The 6,677-nt window shown below is 37.4% G+C and overlaps 1 pseudogene; it reads right to left on the bottom strand.

The window, feature by feature from the left end:
• Positions 1–5,160: 5,160 nt before the first annotated feature.
• Positions 5,161–6,677, bottom strand: part of LOC118829924 — a 34,707-nt pseudogene continuing 33,190 nt past the window's right edge.

The following is a 6,677-nucleotide window of genomic DNA, read 5'->3' as shown; positions in this document are numbered from 1 at the left end:
TTTGATCTTAGAGAATTAGGTCCTAAAAATCTTCAGGCTTTCCTTAAGGTTTCCATTGACCATCAGTTATTAAAAGTTGTTGAATAAACATTCAAGTAATTAATTTAGGTGAGAAAACATTTAAAATTATTATTGTATATGGTTAAGTATAATGGTGCAGTACTATGTGCAATGTATTTGTCCTATTTATAATGGACAATTGTAGTCCTGTTTGCCCTTTGGTCTATTATAATGCTGGTCACTGCATTTTTGTATTTGTGTTTATTCTGCATAATGAATTAGTACTATTTGCTAAATTGTTTTGGAATGCAGTATTCTCTTGAATAGAATTACCCCAGCACTAGAGCTATCCAAATAAGCAGGGCAGGTTATTAGGGGAATTCTTAGAATTAAGCTACAGGAAACTCATGAGAGGGGCCCATGTTTATCCAAGAGATGAACAAATTAGTAAGGTGGGAGTTGCCTTTTGTAGGATGCTAAAGAGGAATGGGTAAGGAATGAATATCAGGGTTGTATTACCACAAGCAGCATGGGATTAGCCACTAGAAATAAGAATTCTTTTAACTCAATATATTGGAGGTAGAATTCTCTCAATCTAGAGTCAATATGATGGAGCAGAAAAAAACACAGAAATGAAGAAACCTACCACAGGTAGTTCATCCTTTGCTTTACCTCTGGTGCTGGAGAACTATTGGAATATGCTCGTGTGATAACACTCCAAATAGTAAAGACAAAATTGAGGATAACCTGCACCCTGGAGAATGAAAGGCCCTGCAGCTTTACATATCCCTCACGATTAGTGAATAGCAAGTAATCCCATTTATTCAAGGAGGTAGCAAACAGAAGTTGGTGAAGCTCTACAGATTAGAATGTACCCCAAAATAAGTGGAGGGAAATGAGCTCCTTAGTTTGGAGAAGACTTGGATCCCACTTAATTTAATTTTGATTTTATCCAAGGATAAATCCCCCAAATCACTTAGGAGGCAAGCCATAAATCAGTGACATCTTCCCCTACCTGGTTGCTTTCCAGAATTGGTTTCTTTCCAAGGTTCTATCTCTAAATAGATTCTGGAACCATGTATGTCTCTCTCAAGGAAAAAATAGAGAATATTTCTCCTTTCCAAAACTCGTTTACCATCTCTGCCCCTCATACAGGCATGCAGCTTTGAGTCATCATTCTCTTCTTCATTAGGAGAGTTTTGTACACAATTCTGCAGGTTTAAATCCTGGTTCCCTAAGAGCCAAATAATTAGGATGGAAGCAGATGCCATATGCCATTGCTAAAACTACTGAAGAAATATCAAAGTTGTATAGGGACTGCCAGGAACTAGCCTGAGACTCCAAACAAATTAAATTATAATTTGAGGAATCTTTTACTTTGCTATATTTTCCAATGGAAGCATAAGGTTCTCAAGAATTGAAAAAGATGTCTTCTTCTTCTTTTGAATCTCTGACAACACCTAGCACAATGGTAGACACATGATCAGAGTGCAATAAATATTGGTTGAACTGAGTTGAAATGAATTGAATAAGGAGTGTCTTGAGGGCTACTAGGCTATTTCACGTACAAGAAATATATCTTGCATAACTTTGTTATGAAATGGATTTTTTACAAGTCCAAGCTTATTCTTGTGAGAAGAAATCAAGTCACGTGTGTTCCTTGCTATCCTTTCATACCAGAAAGGACAATATTCCAAGGATGAGTGGAAACTTTTTCTCTTAGCTATTAGTATGTTTAAATGGACATGAACTTCAAAATCTAACTGCAAAATTCAAGCGATTATCTTCTTTTTCCAGTTAGGGTGACTTTCAAAGCACACACATAGAAAATGCTTTGTGCATCCTAGGAAAAGGGAAAAAAATAATTTGCAGGTTTTAATATTTCAACAGCTCTCAAATGTTACATCTTTGCTATGTGCTATCAGTCAATAGGAATTACAGCCGATTCCAGAAGTGAATTCTACTGAGAGGCATAACAATTACTGTTATATATCTCAGCAATCTTTTAATAAATAATATGAGTCTTGTTTGCATTTTTCAGAGTGATCCTTAAGCAAATACCCATGTGAGAAAGAAAACTTGCATATTTATAACTGCAAATTTACATATAACTGCACATAAAATATGCCATTCCTTTGTAAAATACTTCTTTATAATTTCCATTAAAATCATCATGTAATTATACCAGAGTTACAAACCTAACAAAAATGATGCCAAGCATTATTAGAGGAAATGATTTACAATTGCAAGGGCATCTGTTCTGTGAGAATTTTCTGGTTCCCATTTCTGTTTGATAGATTAAAAAAAGACCTTTTTATTTTGCATAAGGGCTGTGACCAAAGTTCACCCCCTCTTTTTTTTTAATTCAGGACAGAAGCGATTTCATTAGGAAATTCTCCATGGTAAAAAAAAAAAAAAAGTTCGTAGGAAGAACTAAAAATGGTAACCTCAGTCTAGGAACACATTAATGTGCAAAAGCTCAAAATTCATTCAATCAAGTATTCTTATATATCTAAAGAGATACAAGTATATCATAGACCAGAGCTGGAGGCGACCTTATAAATTGTCTAGCCTGCCTTAGATCCATTTTACAGATGAGTAGAAGAAAGTTTGGAAAGGTCGTGACTTCTCAAAGGTCACACAGGTAGTAACTGGGAGATCTGGATTTACCAGCTCCTCTGATTCTAAGCCAGAATTATTTCTGTAGCACTACTTTCTCTCCAGAATCATATTTTTTGTTTGTGTATATCATAGGGGTTTCCAGATTATTTCCCACCCCCTTATAACAAAGAAAAAATTAAGGCACTTCATATTCTTTTAATAAACTGGGCATTGATATCTAGCTGCTCTGATACAATAACCTCTTATAAATATAAGCTAATTAGAAAAGTCTTCTACAAAAAAGGTTTCAAAGCACCGGGTACATATTTTTCCTCAGCTAAACATGCATTCAAAGCAGACAGACAGCCTGAATTTTTAAAAATTTCTTTTCCAGATGAGGAACCTCTTGGTAAGATACCTAACCCTTCATTAATATGAGGCTTCTCTTCTCTTGCTCTCGTAGGGCCATTAGTGACAAATCTTCCCTTCAAGGCTTCTACTGGCATCTCACTGTAATTCTTCGACATGAATCTTTGGGTGGCATGGATTAACTGTGCTTCCCCCCAAAACTGAGATGGTCAGATCTATCCAAAATTTGAATAGGCAGTATCAAGAAGTATTGACTCTCCCCTGGTTGGAAATATTGAAGAAAAGCCTATATGACCATTTTTGGAGTATCTTACAGAAGGATTTTTTTCTTCAGGTTTAGGTTGATTCCCTCCAATTCTCTGACTAGAACCCAGGTCTCCTGACTCCCAATTAATCACTCTACACTATGTCATTCCCCTATATTTAGAGGCAGCTTAATCCAGTTTATACTCAAGGAGTGAAATGCATGACAGCCACTGCAAAGTGTTGATTCTTCATTATTTTCTTTTCCATAGCTGTCCCTAAGTCGTTTGATTCTAACCTGACTTAGGATAGAAGAAAAATACAGTTATGTTCATTTAATGTACAAAAAAACTGTACAGATCAAATGAAAATAATTTGTTACTAGAGTCTTATATTTGCAAACTGTTGGTAAATTAACATGTTGGAGAGACAGACAGTGATGACTCAGAACTTTATTCTCATAAAATATGAACTGTCCCTCCCCACCCCTCCAATTACTGGATGTCCCTACTTTCCCAATTAAAAATCCAAGGGATAAAGGATTTAAGTACTATATTAGCATGGGGGTTGCCAAAGTTCCATCGGACCAGTGGTCTAGCAGCTAGGTTATGATGTCACAGTAAAAATTGATGAAAAATAAGTCAACTAAAAGGTCAGGGGGAAAAATAAACAGTGGGTCTCCCATTCCATTCCATAAAAAAGGGGGGAGAAGGGATATCTTTTATTGTATGAAGGCAAATAACTTGGCAAACATTTTATAATGGGCAATTTGCTTTTTAAAAAAATGTAATCATGTCCCTAAATTTTACTTTTATTAATAGCTGAAATATCAAGATTATTCTTAAAAGATACTTTCCCCAAAATGTTATTTTTCTTTTCACCACCTGGCCCCACAGGTGGAAAGAGTATGAGCAAAGGAGAGCTGTCAAGACGCATATCACACATGGGGTAAGTCCAATTGAGGTAGTAACTTGGATCTTGAAATTGTTCTCTACCACCTACAGTGACTCAGGCAGAAATACCTACTCTACTTAGCTATGTGACCCCTGAGTAAATTACTTAGCCTCTCTATGCCACAGTTCCACTACACATAAAACAGGGATAATAACCTCGCTCTCCCCCTCCCCTTTGTGAGGAAATTATTTTGTAAACTAAGTGCTATAAAAAATGAATCACAGGAGTTTAGAAGTCATCTAATCCAACCCTCCTTCTTTATAGAGGAGGAAACTATTACTTTCAGGAGTGTGGTACTAAGGCACCAGTCCTTTCTTTTTCATCTCTATTCAAGATGCAGTTACAGACTAGTATGGGCCATGCCATCTTTGATCAAGAAGTGAGGTTGTCACCTCCTAAGACCAACAAATTTTAGAGTCAGCAAAGGTTACCAAATGTAGCTTTACAACGCCTTCTCAAAATTAAAGGCAATAAGGAAAAAAGAAAGAAACTGGCTAGACTATTCAGCTACTGTAGAAATTCCTAGGATTCTTTAAGTACATAGGCAATCTCCTAAGAAAAAAATATAATAGGATTTACACCATTCAAATCCCTCATTTTAAAAATGAGAAAACTAAGGCCCAGAGAGGCAAAGTTCTAGGTAGCAGCAGAGCTAAGTTTTGAACAGAAGCCTACAGTCTAAAATGCAGTCTTCTTTCTGATGCTCTGACTCTAAATTCAGTACTCTTTCCATTAACAGATTACTACTATAAGAGAAACTCTACCACCTCCTCCCCTTGGGGACCCATGATTCTGTGAGCAGAAGAGGTATTGTATTCAAATGGATAGACAAGAGAACAATTTTCCTTTTATACTGGGATATCTGGGGATTGGGGAGAATGTACTCAGGGACAAACAGACCAAATAAGTCAGACAAAATGATGCCTGACATTTCCAGGCATTTATCCTGGCCTCTTTGTGGAGTCAGTATGCACTGGACCTTGCAATCTTCTTTTAAGGATCATTAGGAAGCCCAAACAACTTCATAGTCTCTGCTTCTGTGCTGCTGTCATATGTGCCATCTTTGTCATCACAAGCAAATGCCAACAGAGGCCTTTTGAGATGTTAGGCCATTGTGAAACTCCTCAGGGACTCACACTGCACCTCCTCGACCTTATTACCTGTCGCTACTTCAGCAATGTCAATAAAATGCTGATGCTGATGCTAAAATTGAGGGTTATCATAAGCTAAACCAATCTGGAAAAACATCTCACACACATCAACTCATCAACATCCCAAAGGCTGACCAGCACTTCCTGTGGCATCAAATTTGATACTAATGCAATTGGAAGGATGAGCACTGAAAGACTGCACAGGCTTCAGCCAGGATAGCTTGGTACAACCTTTACCAATAGTCAGGAAAAACATATTGTTATCAATGGAAGTTACCACATCATCTTTGCTGCCCACACCAATGGTTTGCTCATTAGGACTCCAGCAAATGTTAATATTCTCCCCTTTAGTATTCTCAGTGGTGATGCATTTTGTCTTTCTAACATCCCAGACGCAAATAGTTTTGTCCCCAGATGCAGTGACAAAGAGGTCTGGATTGCTCTGATGCCAACAAAGCAGATCCACACTGTTCCCAGGCCCTCAGTTGTTATTTTCTTTTAACAAGTTGTCCTTCTTGAGGAAGAAGATGCCGGCCATCTCATCGAAGGAGCCACAGAAACAGCTCCTGCATCCTGGCTACATAGGGGGATGAGCTGCCAGCCATACTACCACAGGGCCTAGTCCCTGCCACAACACTCAGCTCCAGCACACAGATCCCCTCAAGAGCTGAGGTGCTCACTACTCCACACACAGAGAGCTGTCCAGGACAATTTATTTTTAAGCATTCAGGAGAGTAAAACCTAAAATATTTAAAGCTCAGAGGAAGGTGATGCTGATAAAGAAAGTTAAGATTAACAAAATGAGGGTAGAGTTATACTGGATAAAGATGGAATTGAAAATGGGATAGGATACTTCTACCAATGATATCAAAGAAAGAAGAAAAGGAGCCATAGTTACAAAAATATTTACAGCTTTTTTGGTAGTGGAAAAGCATTGGAAACTGAGGGAATGCCCATCATTTGGGGAGTGGCTATACAAGTAATGGTATATAAATGTGGCAGAATGCTGTTGTACTGTAAGAAATGAAAGGGATGGCTTCAGAAAAACCTGGGAAGACTTATATGAACTGATACAAAGCTAAGTGAGCAGAACCAAAACAATCTGCAAAGTAACAGCAATATCATTAAGACAATTAACTTTAAAAGACTTAGTAATTCTGATCTGCACAATGATTCACCATCCAAAGGACTCATGATGAAAATGCTATCCGTTTCACGAGAGAGAGAGAACTGATGGTCTCAGAGTACAGATAGAAGCATATTTTTTTTCCTTCCTTTATATATATTTTGCTTCCCAACACCTATTTCTTCTCGAATACAGCTAATGAGGAATTATGTTTTGCATGACTTCATATGTAT

This window comes from Trichosurus vulpecula, chromosome 8 (assembly GCF_011100635.1).
Source record: "Trichosurus vulpecula isolate mTriVul1 chromosome 8, mTriVul1.pri, whole genome shotgun sequence".
Classification (NCBI taxonomy): domain Eukaryota; kingdom Metazoa; phylum Chordata; class Mammalia; order Diprotodontia; family Phalangeridae; genus Trichosurus; species Trichosurus vulpecula.
Note: the sequence above shows the minus strand (reverse complement) of the source record. Positions and strands in the feature narration are given on the sequence as shown.